Below are 16,971 nucleotides of genomic sequence, written 5' to 3'. Positions count from 1 at the left end.
CTGTGTTCTGCTCAACCATATCCTCCCCTCTGTGGGTTTGAGTCAGTGTGTGGAGTGGTATTTGACACACACACACACACAGACCAATGTTATCACTTAGGTTTGGGGTGTCATGGTATGCTGCTGCTGCTTTCTCACCCTACCTCCTCCTCTCTCCCTGTACCTCCTCTCTGCCTCACCCTGTCTTATCCTTCTTCCCCGTCTCTTTATCATCTCCCCCCCGTCTGTCCCTGACTCTCTCATGTCTCCATGCCCCCCACCCATTCCCCGTCCTCCCCCTACCCTAACCTCCCTCCCCAGCCTGTTGCTGCTACTCAGGTCCTCCCACAGAATCAGGACTCAGTCTGACTCTCAGATAAGCAGCTTTTAATTGGGGGGGGGGGGAGGGGAGGGAGAGAGGGAGGGAGGAGAGGAGAGGAGAGGGAGAGGAGAGGGAGGGAGAGGAGAGGAGAGGAGAGAGAGAGAGAGAGAGAGAGAGAGAGAGATGAGAGAGAGAGAGAGAGAGAGAGAGAGAGAGAGGAGAGAGAGAGAGAGAGAGAGAGAGAGAGAGAGAGAGAGAGAGAGAGAGAGAGAGAGAGAGAGAGAGAGAGAGAGAGAGAGAGAGAGAGAGAGAGAGAGAGAGAGAGAGAGAGAGAGAGAGAGGAGAGAGAGAGAGAGAGAGAGAGAGAGAGAGAGAGAGACTTTCCATTTCCCAGCCTGTGGCCCAGTAGAACCAGGTGCTGAGTGACAGCATTAACACCAGTGTGTAGACAGAGAGAGGAGATGAGGAGAGTTTCCACTCCACTTTCTGGTGGTCTTCCTTCCTTTCTGCATTCTCAATGATTTTGTGGAGACTAATAGTGTGGTTATAGGGCTGCAAAATTCAGGTTACCAGTCTCTACAACTTTGGCCAGAAATCTTCCCTCACGGTATTTCTGACAATCAAGTAGACCACTGTAGGGTTGCAGAATTCCTAGGTTCTCCAGAATTCTATGTTGGAATATTTCCTCGAATTGGGAGGGTGTCACAACTTCCGCCGAGGCTACCTCCCCTCCTTGTTCGGGCAGGTTTCGGCGTTCGTCATCGTCACCGGCTTACTAGCTACTGCCGGTCCCATTCTCATCACTCCACTTGTCATGTCTTGTCTTGTCAATCACACACACCTGGTGCTCATTCTCCTAATTAGTATGTGTATAAGTGTTCCCTCTGTTCCCCTTGTCTTTGTGAGTGATTGTTTCATTGTGAGAGCGGGTAGCTTGGTTGAGCTACTCTTCCTGTTGTTATTGACAAGGTGGAATATTTCCCTTGTGATAGTTTCGTTTTGACGCTGGGTGCGTTTTTATTTATGTAAACGGAATAAACTCTGGACTTCAGTGTTTTACCTCCTGCGCCTGACTCCTTCATTAACATCTCGTCACAGAATCACTCACCTGCATAATGGAGTCAGCATGAGAAGACCGCATGCCTGGAGTTGTGGCAAGGGTCCAGGAGCATTCCTCGATGCTGGCCAGCTTGGGGAAGGAGAGGACCCGATCTATCGAGACCAGCTGGTCACCGGATCCAGCCACCTACACCCCAGCCCCTGGAGGGATCCAGATATCCCGGCCACTGGCGTTTGATGGGACGGCAGCGCGATGTAAGGGATTTCTGCTCCAACTCGAGCTGTATTTCTCCAGCATCAGGCCGGCGCCACTGGAGCGGGAGAATGTATCCGTCCTCGTTTCCTGCCTTTGTGGGAGAGCCCTGGAGTGGGCCAACGCGGTTGTGGAACGAGGGAGGTGCCGCGTTGGAGGACTACGGGGAGTTTGCTCGCCTCTTTTGGGCCGTTTTCGATCACCCGCCCTGAGGGTCGAGAGGCGGACGAATGACTGGTCCATCTGAGGCAGGGGACGAGGACCGCACAGGACTACGTGCTGGAGTTCTGGACGCTGCAGCGGGGTCCGGGTGGAACGAGTGGGCCCTGATCTACCATTTCGGTGTCACCTAAGGGAGTACGTCCGACTGGGAGCTAGCCTGCCGTGATGCCATGCTATCGTTCTCCCAAATGGTGGACATGGCCATCTGGCTGGACAATCTGCTAGCAGCCAGAGGACGTCCTGGTAGGGGTCTGCCCGTTCCCTCTCCGGACGACTCTGACCCCGAGCAGATGGAGCTGGGGGGAGCCGCCGGTCGAGGGAGCGCAGGAGGACAGCGACAGTGCCACTCTGGTGGCACAAAGGGGACAATCCACCTCACGTCGTAGTCAACGTTCCTTTGGGTCTGGAGGCGGTAGGCAGGGTACTCACACATCACCCCAGGTAACGAACACCCAAACTTGTTCAGAGCCCTTTGCGGCGCACTGTACCTTATCTATCTCCTTTCCGATCACCTACATACGTCACCGAGTCCCTGTGCCAGGGGTATATATGTCCCTCCACTTCACCTGCTTCCTCAAGTTTCTTCTTTGTGAAGAAGAAAGATGGCGGTTTACGCCCGTGCATTGATTATCGACCACTGAATAAGGTGACGGTACGATTTAGTTATCCTCTTCCCCTAATTCCTTCAGTGATTGAGTCAATGCATGGGGCCCGTTTTTCACCAAATTAGACCTCAGGAGTGCCTACAACCTGGTTGCGTATTCGGGAAGGGGATGAGTGGAAAACAGCATTCAGCACAACATCGGGGCATTATGAATACCTGGTGATGCCCTACGGTTTGATGAATGCTCCATCCGTTTTCCAAACCTTTGTGACGAGGTGTTTCGGGACATGCTTGGTTGCGGTGTGGTGGTCTACATCGATGGACATCTGGTGTATTCCGCTACGCGCGCCGAGCATGTGTCCCTGGTTCGCAAGGTACTGGTCCGACTGTTGGAAAATGATCTTTATGCCAAGGCAGAGAAGTGTGAGTTTTCCAGCAGTCAATCTCCTTCCTCGGATAACCGCAATACTACCACTGTGTAGAGATGGAGGGCGATCGCATTTCAGCCGTGCGTAATTGGGCCAACTCCAACCCACGGTGAAGGAGGTGTAGCGCTTCCTTGGCTTTGCAAGTACTATCGGAGGTTTATTCGGGGCTTTGGCAAGGTCGCAGCTCCCATTACCTTCCTTGTTGAAGGGTGGGCCGTCCCGGCTCCGCTGGTCTGCTGAGGCTGATTTGGCCTTCAGTAGATTGTGGGGTCTGTTCACCTCCGCCCCGGTAGTGGCTCACCCCGATCCATCACTACCGTTCGTAGTGGAGGTGGATGTGTCCGAGGTAGGGATAGGCGCTGTCTTATCCCAACGCTCGGGCAAACCACCCAAGCTCTGCCGCTGTGCCTTCTTTCGAAGAAGCTTAGCTCGGCGGAGCAGAACTACGGCGTTGGTGATCGGGAGCTGCTGGTTGTTGTCCGAGCTTTGACGGTGTGGAGGCATTGGCTCGAAGGGGCGAAACATCCTTTCCTTGTCTGGACAGACCACCGTAACCTGGAGTACATTCGGGCAGCGAGGAGCTGAATCCTCACCAGGCCAGGTGGGGCCCTCTTCTTCACCCGGTTTGATTTCACACTCCCATGCATTCCGGTTACGAAGAACGTGAAGGCTGAGCTACTCTTCCTGTGTTATTGCCAAGGTGAATATTTCCCTTGTGATAGTTTCATTTTGGACGCTGGGTGCGTTTATTATGTAAACGGAATAAACTCTGGACTTCGGTGTTTTACCTCCTGCGCCTGAGTCCTTCATTCACATCTCGTCACAGAGGGAATAAGCACGAAATCAGGGAATCCTCCCATCAAGATTTCTGGGAGACTTGGGAAAGTTACCGTAATTCAGCAATCTTACAGTGTTTTTGATCATCAGAAATATTGTGTAAGGAACATTTTCCATCCAAAGTTGTAGAGACTGGGGTTAATGGTAGTTTATGGAGATTTCTCACTAAAGTGTTCATGTGTGTTGTCCTGATATTGTGGATTGTGGAAGACGAACGATCCATTTCTGAATAAAAACATACTACCAATTCCTATGTCTGAATCAAGGTTATCCTAAATGCATAACTAAATAAAAGCCTCTGTGATCATGACATTGACCAAGTCTTTAGAAATCATACTGAATAACCAATAAATCATGACACTTTGATTGTGACTATATCACCCTTGATCTGACAACTCATTAACTCTACCAGAGTCCGTCCGTCTGTCTGTCTGTCGGTCTGTCTGTTCGGTCATGGTCACAGGAATCCTGCAGACTTAGCCAGCCCAGCGGTGGCATGTGAAAGTGACCGTTTTTTTTTCTTCTTCTCAGTGACTCGTGAAAAAATGAATAGCTAATTAAGACAAAGGAAGGACTGAGCGGAGCAATGCCTGCTGCGTGAGCTTCTGTGTGTGTGTGCCCTTTGATTGTCCAGAGGAACAGATTGAGTTGTACACTAGAGGAAACATCAAGGACTGTGTGTCTCTTTGTGTGTGTGTGTTTGCGCTTGTGTCTGTGCGGTTGTGTCCTGTGTGTATGCATGCGTGCTTCGTTCGTTTCAGTATGTGTGTATGCGTTGCGCACGTGTGCACATATTTGAGTGTGTGCGAGCACATAAGAGTGTGGTGGTGGTGTGTGTGGTGTGTGTGCCTGTGTGTGATGGGATTAGTGAAATTGGGCCGTGTTGGTTGGGCCCTGTAATGATGGGATTATGGCGGTGGGAGGCGACCAAGAGGTTCTTCCACGTCACCTCAGTCCCACAGGAGAAGATCAGGTGAAGATCAGTGGAGGAGGAGAGGAGGGAAGATGAGACTGAGAGGAGAGGAGAGGAGAGGATGTAGACTAGGAGGAGAGGAGAAGAGAAGAGAAGAGAAGAGAAGAGAAGAGAAGAGAAGAGAAGAGAAGAGAAGAGAAGAGAAGAGAAGGAGAAGAGAAGAGGAGAGGAGAGGAGAGGAGAGGAGGAGATGTAGACTAGGAGGAGAAGAGAAAGAGGAGAGGAGGAGAGGGAGAGGGAGAGGGAGAGGAGAGAATTAAAGACAGAGACAGGAGGAAAGAAAGGGAAAGAGAGGACAGAGAACAGGAAGGATGCATCAGTGCGTTCCTCGGCTGCATTTCATTCCAGAAAGTTGTGGTCTCCCATCTGTCCATGTTCACTCCCGTTGTACGTCTGAAATAACTGAGATGACTGAGTAGTTATAGCACGTGTTTTACCTAGTTTCCTCCATTTTACTCTGGCATATCCAGTCCTGTCAGACTGAAGGGAGGAGAACGAGGACAGAAGAGAAAGAGGACATCTTTTTGGAATGGAACCCAGCCCTGCTAACCAACCAGTGGGAGGAGTTGACTGTGTGATTAATTAAGAGAGAGAGAGACAGTCCCCTCCTCCTCCACTGTTGAGGGGGTTAGTGCTACAGCATCAGTAATTGCTAACCATTAAGCATGCTGCTCATGTATGCTAACACATGCTGTTCATACATTATAGATGGCAGGGGAGAAAGAGAGGTGCTAGCGCAGCACGGTGGTGGTGGGGGGTGGGGGGAGGGGGGTGTAGCATGTAGCGCTAACACAGGTCGCTTTGATCACAAATCTGATGACTCTTCTCAAGGGATGCTAGTTAGTAATCGGCTAGTGGTAAATGGCATGCATACTGTTCTTGTTGATGTGTATGGAAACACCATTCAGGTTGCTGCTGTGATTTATACACATTTTCTGACACATAAAATGTTGATTCTTACTTTCAGGTGAAACTGAATCTTATCAATCACTTTCAAACCAACTTCTCAACGCAATCTAATGAGCGTCAACACACACACACACACACACACACACACACACACCCTCTAGTCTTGTAGAACACACACAATTTTGAATATAAAATCTAAAACCCTGTAACCCTAGATCCCTGAATACAATACACTTCTTTCAGAGAATGAAAGTGTGTGAGGCATTGTTTTGGGCCTCTGATTGACTCTCTGGTCTGGAGAGCTCTGATTGACTATGTTCTGTGTTGTGTAGTGGTGGTTTGCAGAGCTCTGATTGACTCTGTGTTGTGTAGTGGTGGTCTGGAGAGCTCTGATTGACTCTGTGTTCTGTGATGTGTAGTGGTAGTCTGGAGAGCTCTGATTTACTCTGTGTTCTGTGATGTGTAGTGGTAGTCTCTGGAGAGCTCTGATTGACTCTGTTTTCTGTGATGTGTAGTGGTGGTCTGGAGAGCTCTGATTGACTGTGTTCTGTGATGTGTAGTGGTAGTCTGGAGAGCTCTGATTGACTCTGTGTTCTGTGATGTGTAGTGGTGGTCTGGAGAGCTCTGATTGACTCTGTGTTCTGTGATGTGTAGTGGTAGTCTGGAGAGCTCTGATTGACTCTGTGTTCTGTGATGTGTAGTGGTAGTCTGGAGAGCTCTGATTGACTCTGTGTTCTGTGATGTGTAGTGGTGGTCTGGAGAGCTCTGATTGACTCTGTGTTCTGTGATGTGTAATGGTGGTCTGGAGAGCTCTGATTGACTCTGTGTTCTGTGATGTGTAGTGGTAGTCTGGAGAGCTCTGATTGACTCTGTGTTCTGTGATGTGTAGTGGTGGTCTGGAGAGCTCTGATTGACTCTGTGTTCTGTGATGTGTAGTGGTAGTCTGGAGAGCTCTGATTTACTCTGTGTTCTGTGATGTGTAGTGGTAGTCTGGAGAGCTCTGATTGACTCTGTGTTCTGTGATGTGTAGTGGTGGTCTGGAGAGCTCTGATTCAGCCCAGTCACTCTACTGCTCTCTCTCACCCCAACCACTTAACACAGCACTGTACAGCGAGCAGGAAACACAGAGCATCAGATAGCATCACACACTGTACACACACACACACACACACACTATACACACACACACACTATACACACACACACACACACACTGTATACACACACACACACTGTACACACACACACACACACACACACACACACGCACACACAGGGCAACAGCACTAGTAGCATCAGTGACTACAATCGCTCTCACACACACACACACACTCGCTGCTGAGTGCTTGTCCTGAGAGATAAAGACCATTAATGGGAGACAGAGGCTGCATCCCAAATGACACCTTATTCACTATGAGCCCTGGTCAAAAGTAGTGCACTATAAAGGGAATACGGTGCCATTTGGGATTTAACCAGAGACAGAGGCATCATCTTTGTGTGTAAAGGGTCTTATGGCCAGCAACCTGAGGATATGATTGGCTGACATGGAGTTGGTGTGCCAGGTGTTGAGGTCACCTCTTTGGGTGCTGTAGATAATCCTGGCATGGAGAGAACAAGGCAGGCCTGTTGTAGATAATCCTGGCATGGAGAGAACAGGGCAGACTGCTGTAGATGATCCTGGCATGGAGAGAACCAGGGCAGGCCTGTTGTAGATAATCCTGGCATGGAGAGAACAGGGCAGGCCTGCTGTAGATAATCCTGGCATGGAGAGAACAGGGCAGGCCTGTTGTAGATAATCCTGGCATGGAGAGAACAGGGCAGGCCTGTTGTAGATAATCCTGGCCAAGGAGAGAACAGGCCCGCAGCACTGCTGGGTGTGTGCAGCCGTACATGCGTGCGTACCTGAATGAGAGAGAGAGAAACACCAGCCTGCCTGATCTCTCTTTCTCTTTCACACACACAAAGATACAACACTGCACCGCTCATCCCAGGGCAGGGATGATTTATTCACAATGGGAGAGCAGATGACTGCAGTCTCTCTCTCTCTCTCTCTCTCTCTCTCTCTCTCTCTCTCTCTCTCTCCCTCTCTCTCTCTCTCTCTCTCTTCTCTCCTCTCTCTCTTCTCTCTCTCTCTCTCTCTCTCTCTCTCTCTCTCTCTCTCTCTCTCTCTCTCTCTCTCTCTCTCTCCTCTCTCATCTCTCTCTCTCTCTCTCTCTCTCTCTCTCTCTCTCTCTCTCTCTCTCTCTCTCTCTCTCTCTCTCTCTCTCTCTCTCTCTCTCTCTGCTGTACATCCAGACGAGAGAGAGGTGTCAGGCTGTGTATTTATTCATGTACAAAAGATGACTCCCCTGTGAAACATAGTGGATCTGCTTCCCTCAGCTTTAGATGGGAAGCGAAGCTGTTTCCATTGGTTGTGGGTGAATGTGTATTTCTCTGTAGAAGTGAATGATATATGAAGTGTTCTCTGTGTGATCAAACTGCGTATTGGTTCCTTCTTCTGATTAATCTCTTGTTATACTTTCCCTTTCTCCTGAGTTCAGCTGTGTTTTATGTCGGTGATTCTCCACTGGCAACTTCTGGTTGAGAAAGAACCCCGAACAGTTCTAGTCCAGCACACTTGATTCAACTAACCAAAGGACTTGATGTAAGTCGCTCTGGATAAGAGCGTCTGCTAAATGATGTAAATGTAAATGATTAGTTGAGTTGTTGAATCAGGTGTGCTAGTGAGGGGCTTGAACAGACATGTGTGTTGTTGGTGGTACTTGAAAACTGAAGTTGAGTAACACTGTTTTATTTTGTCCTGTGTGGCTCTATAATGGAACCCAGGCATTCCTTTCATTCCATTTGGGAATCCTGTCTCATATAGCTTATAAATGTTTATGGACCTTCTGACCTTCTGTGTCTCTCTGCCAGGCGATTTGCTGCACCTTGGTGAACTGTACCTGTGATAGTTTCAAACCTGGGAAACTGAAGAAAAGACTGTGTGAGCACTGCAAGCATGGATGGGTAGCGCACGGTAAGCACAGATTAAACTGTTACTTTACTTAGTGTAGATTTCTAACATGGTATGGGAGTGGGGGGTACGTGTGTCTTCATTCATGTTTGTGTGGGGGGGGGGGGGGGGGGGGGGGGGCCTGTGAGCCTGCATGAGTGTGTTTTCTATATTCATGTTCGCCTGTGTTTTCTCTACTCACTCCTGTGCGTCCTCTACCCCCTCTACCCCCTCTACCCCTCCACCCCCTCTAACCCTCCACCCCCTCTAACCCTCCACCCCCTCTACCCCTCTACCCCTCCACCCCTCTACCCCTCTACCCCCTCCACCCCTCAACCCCCTCTACCCCTCCACTCCTCCACCCCCTCTAACCCTCCACCCCCTCTAACCCTCCACCCCCTTTACCCCTCCACCCCTCCACCCCCTCTACCCCTCTACCCCTCCACCCCCTCTACCCCTCCTACCCCTCCTACCCCTCTACCCCTCCACCCCCTCTACCCCTCCACCCCTCCACCCCTCCACCCCCTCTACCCCCTCTACCCCTCCACTCCTCCGTCCTCCTGCAGCTCTGAGCAAGCTGAAGCTGCACCACATGTACCAGGGCAGCCAGGTGGAGATCGTCCACTCCAACGTGGTCTTTGACATCTGCAGCCTGATGCTCTACGGGACCCAGGCCATCCCGGTCAGACTAAAGATCCTGCTGGACAGGCTGTTCAGTGTCCTGAAACAGGAGGAGGTCATCCAGATCCTCAACGCGCTGGACTGGACCCTACAGGACTACATCCGAGGATACGTCCTACAGGTAGGGCGGGGTGGAGGGAGGAGTTCTTACTTTAGGACGAGGAGAGAGAGGAGCACAGGAGAGAAACAAAGGCCAGCTTCTCTATAGGAACTCTCCTCTTCTCCACATCCTCCTCTCTGGAGGTCTCCAGACTGATGGAGGGGAGATTTATAAATATTATTTAGTTCCACAATTTCCCTCGCAACCTTGAGCCAGGCAGAACCACTCGGCACACAGTCAGTGTCAGCCGCTGCTCACTTCGATTAGTCCGTCATCAACTATTCAGCTTTCTCTCTGCATTTAATGTTAGCTCCTCTAATGGTGAACACAGAGTCAGAATCCTCGTAAGGCAGAGCCAAACGAATGCTGTGTGATGAAATATTGATCATGGTTACTGTACTGAGAGGCCGCTGTCTGACTTTCACAGACACCACAACTCCTATGTAATTAGTACTGTGCCGGGTGGAGCAACCTCGTTCTCCTTCCTCTCTGATCTCACTCCACCCTGACGTGTGTGTGCGTGTGTGCATCCGTGTGTGTGTTCGTTCATCCGTATGTGTGTGTGTGTGCACTCTGACGCTGATGGAGAGAGGGAAAATCCACATGATTTAAATGAAGAGAAATGACAGGCCAGATGAAAGGTAGCGCTGTAATGAGGGCTCCCTCCTCTTCTGTATTGCCTCTCTGCATTAACTTTACAACTGAACCCTTTATTAAGACGCTCTGGGGTGAAGTTCCCCCTAAGTACAGATCTAGTATCAACTTCCACTCCCCCAATCCTCACCTTAGCCATTAGTGGGGAAAATGCACATTTGACCCAAGATCAGCGTCTAAGGGCAACTTCACCCTACACCTACAGTACCAGTCAAAAGTTTGGACACACCTACTCATTCCAGGGTTTTTCTTTATTTTTACTATTTTCTACATTGTAGAATAATAGTGAAGACATCAAAACTATGAAATAACACATATATCATGTAGGAATCATGTAGTAACCAAAAAGGTGTTAAACAAATCAAAATATATGTTATATTTGAGATTCTTCAAATAGCCACCCTTTGCATTGATGACAGCTTTGCACACTCTTGGCATTCTCTCAACCAGCTTCACCTGGAATGTTTTTCCAACAGTCTTGAAGGAGTTCCCACATATGCTGAGCACTTGTTGGCTGCTTTTCCTTCACTCTGCCGTCCGACTCATCCCAAACCATCTCAATTGTGTTGAGGTCGGGGGATTGTGGAGGCCAGGTCATCTGATGCAGCACTCCATCACTCTCCTTCTTGGTAAAATAGCCCTTACACAGCATGGAGGTGTGTTGGGTCATTGTCCTGTTGAAAAACAAATGATAGTCCCACTAAGCCCAAACCAGATGGGATGGCGTATCGCTGCAGAATGCTGTGGTAGCCATGCTGGTTAAGTGTGCCTTGAATTCTAAATAAATCGCAGACAGTGTCACCAGCAAAGCACCCCCACACCATAACACCTCCTCCTCCATGCTTTACGATGGGAACTACACATGCGGAGATCATCCGTTCACCCACACCGCGTCTCACAAAGACTCGGCGGTCGGAACCAAAAATCTCAAATTTGGACTTCCACCGGTCTAATGTCCATTGCTCGTGTTTCTTGGCCCAAGCAGGTCTCTGCTTCTTGTTGGTGTCCTTTAATAGTGGTTTCTTTGCAGCAATTCGACCATGAAGGCCTGATTCACACAGTCCCCTCTGAACAGTTGTTGTTGAGGTGTGTGAAGCATTTATTTGGGCTGCAATTTCTGAGGCTGGTAACTCTAATGAACGTATCCTCTGCAGCAGAGGTAACTCTGGGTCTTCCATTCCTATGGCGGTCCTCATGAGAGCCAGTTTCATCATAGCGCTTGATGGTTTTTGCGACTGCACTTGAAGAAACTTTTAAAGTTCTTCAAATTTTTCGGATTGACTGTCCTTCTAATCTTAAAGTAATTATGGACTTTTCTCTTTGCTTATTTGAGCTGTTCTTGCCATAATAAGGACTTGGTCTTTTACCAAATAGGGCTATCTTCTGTATACCCCCCCTACCTTGTCACAACACAACTGATTGGCTCAAACGCATTAAGAAGGAAAGAAATTCCACAAATTAACTTTTAAGAAGGCACACCTGTTAATTGAAATGCATTCCAGGTAACTACCTCATAAAGCTGGTTGAGAGAATGCCAAGAGTGCAAAGCTGTCCTCTGTAGCTCAATTGGTAGAGCATGGCGCTTGTAATGCCAGGGTAGTGGGTTCGATCCCCGGGACCACCCATACGTAAAAATGTATGCACGCATGACTGTAAGTCGCTTTGGATAAAAGTGTCTGCTAAATGGCATATTAATTTTTTTTTTTAAAGGCGAAGGGTGGCTATTTGAAGAATCTCAAATATAAAATGTGTTTAACACTTTTGGGGTTACTACATGATTCCATATGTGTTATTTCATAGTTTTGATTTCTTCACTATTGTTCTACAATGTAAAAAATAGTAAAAAGAAAGACAAACCCTTGAATGAGTAGGTGTGTCCAAACTTTTGACTGGTAGTGTATTTAGACACAGTCAGTCTGTCTTTTAGAGGACTTCATATCTTCCTTGGTATGTGAATATACAGGAGTAGAGCCTAATACAGATGTATAATTCTAACGATGAAATGCTCTCTCTCTCTCTTTCTCTCTGTATATCAATCGCTTTCTCTCTCTCTCTCTCACTCTCTCTTTCCCACCCACCCCCTCTCCTTTCCTCTCTTCCCCCCCCTCCCCGCTCTCCACCCACCCCCTCTCCTTTCCTCCCTCCCCCTCTCCCTGTCCCGCCACTCTCACCCCCCCACACTCTCTCCTTTCCTCCCTCCCCCCTCTCCCTGTCCCGCCACTCACCCCCCCACACCCTCTCCTTTCCTCCCTCCCCCCTCTCCCTGTCCCGCCACTCTCACCCCCCCACACCCTCTCCTTTCCTCCCTCCCCCCTCTCCCTGTCCCGCCACTCTCACCCCCCCACACTCTCTCCTTTCCTCCCTCCCCCCTCTCCCTGTCCCACCACTCTCACCCCCCCACACCCTCTCCTTTCCTCCCTCCCCCCTCTCCCTGTCCCGCCACTCTCACCCCCCCACACCCTCTCCTTTCCTCCCTCCCCCCTCTCCCTGTCCCGCCACTCTCACCCCCCCACACTCTCTCCTTTCCTCCCTCCCCCCTCTCCCTGTCCCGCCACTCTCACCCCCCCACACCCTCTCCTTTCCTCCCTCCCCCCTCTCCCTGTCCCGCCACTCTCACCCCCCCACACCCTCTCCAGGATGTAGTAGGGAAGGTGTTGGACCGCTGGGCCATCATGACGTTCGAGGAGGAGATCGCTACGCTGCAGCAGTTCCTCCGCTTCGGCGAGACCAAGTCCATTGTGGAGCTGATGGCGCTGCAGGACAAGGAGGGTCAGGCCGTGCTGGTCCCCAGCACCCGCACCAACTCAGACATCCGCACCTTCATCGAGCGCAGCACCCCGCGCACTGCCACCACCAACAACGTCCTGACCCCTAAGGTGGAGAAGCTGAGCTCTTCCAACGCTCACCACTTTGAGAACTTTATTAATAGTATGGCGTTTATGCTACCATTTCAATTGTTGGGCTCTGTGCCCGCGCCGCTCCTGGGGTCACCACCGGGGGCACTGCAGCAGCAGCAAGGCGGGCAGATGGAGCAGAGACGGGGGGACGAGAACCCAAACGCCCTCCCCGGGCCGCCACCCACCGAGAGCAGCCTGGTGGGCTCTAGCTCCGCCTCCTTCACCTCTGACCTGGACAGGGGTGTAGACAACCCTCTGGACGGCCTCTCGGCCATTCCCAAGATGGAGGCTGAGGACTTCCCCACCAGCGACAACTACTCGGACGGCCGCTCCACACCCTGCACCCCCTCCATGATGAACTCTGACCTTACCCAGATGTCCCCCGATAGCAAGCTCCAACGCTCCATGGACCGGAACGGGGGAGGTGGAGGCGGGGGAGGAAGTCTCAAGAAGGGGCGTGTGTACTGCAGTGCGTGCGACAAGACCTTCTACGACAAGGGCACGCTGAAGATCCACTACAACGCTGTGCACCTGAAGATCAAGCACAAGTGCACCATCGACGGCTGCAACATGGTGTTCAGCTCGCTGCGCAGCCGCAACCGCCACAGCGCCAACCCTAACCCTCGCCTGCACATGCCCATGAACCGTAATAACCGTGACAAGGATCTGCGAGACGGCGGGAGCCTTTCGGCCGACGAGGACTCCGAAGCAAGCGACAAACCGCGGTCTGAGTACCCCCACTCATCCATCCCGGTGTCCCTGACCTCATCCCCCGACAGCCAAAAGTCGGTTGCCAGCTACATGGTGAGTCATGTGGACTCCACCACCAGCAGCACTAAGCTCCACCACAGCAGCTCCTTCCCCAGCATGGGGCACCTGGGCCACGGCATCCTCTTCCCCAACCTGAAGACGGTGCAGCCTGTGCTGCCTTTCTACCGGAGCCTGGTGACCCCCGCCGAGCTGGCCAACACCCCCGGCCAACACCTCCCCTCCCTCCCCCTCCTATCCTCCTCGGTCCCCCTCAAACCCACCTCCATCACTGCCCCAGACCCCTGCAGTGCCATCATCGACCCTGTGCCCAAGAAGAAGTCGCGGAAGTCGAGCATGCCCATCAAGATCGAGAAGGAGGCAGTAGAGAGGGAGGGAGGGACGGGGGAGGAGAGTGGTTCAGAGGACCAGAGCCCTATACAGGCCATGGACAGGGAGGAGGGTGAGAGAGGGGTAGGAGGAGGGGGGTATTTGTTTGTGAGACAGATGGGGGGAGAGAGGGAGAGGGAAATAGAGGAGAGAGGAGAACAGGAGGGGGTGAAGCGGCCAAGGTCCCACAGCCCGGAGAGAGAGATGTGTGGAGGCAGGGAACAAGAGGTCAACGAAGAGGAAAAAGAAGAGGGGTCCCGGCAGGCAGAGACAGGGAGGATCACCTGCTCCTCATCCTCCTATGATGGCAAACTCAACCACCGAGAGAACCACAGCCTCTCTCTGAGCAGAGACCACACAGAGACAGAGGGAGAGGAGGGCGACCAACCAACCTCCCGGCACCCAGACAAGCTGTGCGACTCAGAGTGCGACGACACTGACCACCGACTGACCAACGGCGGTTTGTTCAGACTAGGCGACAGAGGGAAGGACGGACCAGAGGGCTGTGTGGCAGACTACACCGACTCTAGCCTCCTGCAGTCTCGTATGGACTCCGAGGAGGGGGCACTGGACAGGGATGACCTTCCACACCACTGTGAGATCTGCAGCAAGACGTTCAGCAACCAGTACAGTGTGAAGATGCACTACCGCAACGTGCACCTGAAGGAGATGCACATGTGCACGGTGGCTGGCTGCAACGCCGCCTTCCCCTCCCGCAGGAGCAGAGACAGGTGAGAGAGAACAAACACACGTCTGTCGGTTAGTAGTCTGTCTTTTAGTTTTATAGTCTGTCAGTGATTTATGAAAATGATTTGTCATTCTCTAGCACAATATACCATATTTAAGCGTATTATGTCAGAGGTTCTGTTGAAGTGATATGGTTAGTATGTCTTTTCAAATGATCTAATAAAACCACACCAAACTGGCAGCAACCACAAATACGTCAGTTACAGACTTATTTAACAGAGATGAATGGTCAATTAAAGATAGAAAAAAACGTATCTTTGAAAAAACACCAACCAAGAAACAACCTTTCCTACATGTTATGTCTTCTAGGCACAGCTCCAACCTCAACCTCCACCACAAGCTGTTGACCAAAGACCTGTACAGCCCATCACCTAGATCCCTCTACTCACCAGCCTCCCTCTGCAGGGACAGAGACCCTGTCAGCCTGGACTACCGCCAGGACCTGAGAGATCTCCAGAGGGAGAGAGATCTCCAGAGAGACCCAGGCAGCCAGACGTCTGTCATCTTCAGAGGACACAACCGCATGGGCCTGGTCTTCCCCATGAGCAAGATGGCCGACGAGGTGGCAGGGGAGGATGCAGGAGAGGAGCTGGGAGGAGGAGGAGGGGTGGAGGAGGGGGCGGTACTGGACCTAAGTACGTCATCATCTGTACCTCCTCATGGGGGCGGCAGCGCCCGTTCCTCCTGGGATTCAGATGGGGCGGGCAGTGAGGAAGGGGAGGGGCTAGAGGAGGAGCCTCTGCCAATGGAGGAGGACAGCGATGGGGAGAGCTGCGACGGGATTGGTCTAGGAGGCCCCGGTGGGGAAGGGTTAGTTTTGGGCGGGGAGAGGACCCTGGACTGTGTGGGGGGAGGACAGGGGGGGGCACAGGGGGGTGGAGGTGGCTCACCCATTACCTGCCACGTGTGCCAGAAGGTCTACAGCAACAAGGGGACGTTCAGAGCCCACTATAAGACTGTCCACCTGCGCCTACTGCACAAGTGTAAAGTCCCAGGCTGCGACACCACATTCTCGTCAGTACGGAGCCGCAACAGACACAGCCAGAACCCCAACCTGCACCGCAACCTGACTGTCAGTGGCGGCGGCACCGCTCTTGACCAGGAGTAGGGCCTTGCTTGAGCTTCAGCTCACACAGACCCTGATTCACTCTCACTGTATTATTTTGTCTTTGTTTATTTGACACGAGAACAGGCTTGCCAGTTAGCACTTTTTGAATAAATTCATTGTTGTTTTGGGGGACAATGTCTGTAGTGAGCTTGGGATTGTGGAATCGAGCTGCATTTTTCTTTGTTATGGCAGATTGTATCTGCTTTTTTTTTGGTGCAAATGTTACAGGACAGTATATCTCCCTGAATGTTGAGTGGATTTCTCCAGGTATATCAAGTTAAGCAACCTCAAATTGTTCTGAGGTACACATGAAGACCTTCTTTTGCATTCCATTCCTTGGACACTCATTTTAGACTAAGTCTGTTTCCTTTCCCCCGCCAACATTTTTGGCATATGTTCTTTTAAATTCATATTTATTGATGGTACATGTAGAAAACATGAAGTTATTTCGGACACGAAATTGACAAGTCATTTTTCTATCATGTATTTTTGTCTTGATTTAAAACACTTAAAAATCATGCATCATCTTTAAAACGTTGTGCATCTCAGCCCCTTTCTCTAGCTCTTTTATTTCTATGCACTAATTCTAGATAGTTCCATTACTTTGCCTTACAATATAGTATAAAACGGGTGGGTCTAATCCTGAATGCTGATTGGTTAAAACCGCATTCTAGCCGGTGTCTATTCCACAAGTTACCACCGGCTAAATCTATGACGTTAAAATGCCTATTTACTCTGTTCCATCTGACTGCACAATCCACTGTCTCATCAACCCAGCCAGGCTATTTATAAACTTGACCTCCACTATAAAAAGCATCTAGTCATTATCTCACATTTATTTTAGAATAACATTTAGTTTTCAACAGCGGAGATTTGTATAAACCTTGCTGTCTGTCTCTCCAACATTTGCAACATTGTTTCAATATTCAAATTCGATCTCCAGCTGTCCCATAGTAATGAACATGTCGTGAGTCGGGACGAGACAGAGTCGAAATCATGAATCAGCTGGCATCATTTTTATGGATATATACAAAGAAATGTCAATTGAAAAAATTTACAACAAAACGAA

General features: G+C 50.6%; 1 pseudogene across 1 annotated transcript in view; it reads left to right on the top strand.

Annotated features, from left to right (window-relative positions):
* The window catches only part of LOC311124872 (zinc finger protein basonuclin-1-like), an 18,040-nt pseudogene extending 2,138 nt beyond the window's left edge, over positions 1 to 15,902 (top strand). Inside the window, exons 2-5 of the transcript in view lie at positions 8,500 to 8,602; positions 9,145 to 9,520; positions 12,650 to 14,778; positions 15,104 to 15,902. The product of the transcript in view is annotated as a zinc finger protein basonuclin-1-like (transcript). The remainder of the gene's footprint in view (positions 1 to 8,499; positions 8,603 to 9,144; positions 9,521 to 12,649; positions 14,779 to 15,103) is intronic.
* Positions 15,903 to 16,971: the final 1,069 nt, after the last annotated feature.

Source organism: Coregonus lavaretus (genome assembly GCF_964263955.1).
Source record: "Coregonus lavaretus genome assembly, contig: HAP1_SCAFFOLD_607, whole genome shotgun sequence".
NCBI lineage: Eukaryota > Metazoa > Chordata > Actinopteri > Salmoniformes > Salmonidae > Coregonus > Coregonus lavaretus.
Note: the sequence above shows the minus strand (reverse complement) of the source record. Positions and strands in the feature narration are given on the sequence as shown.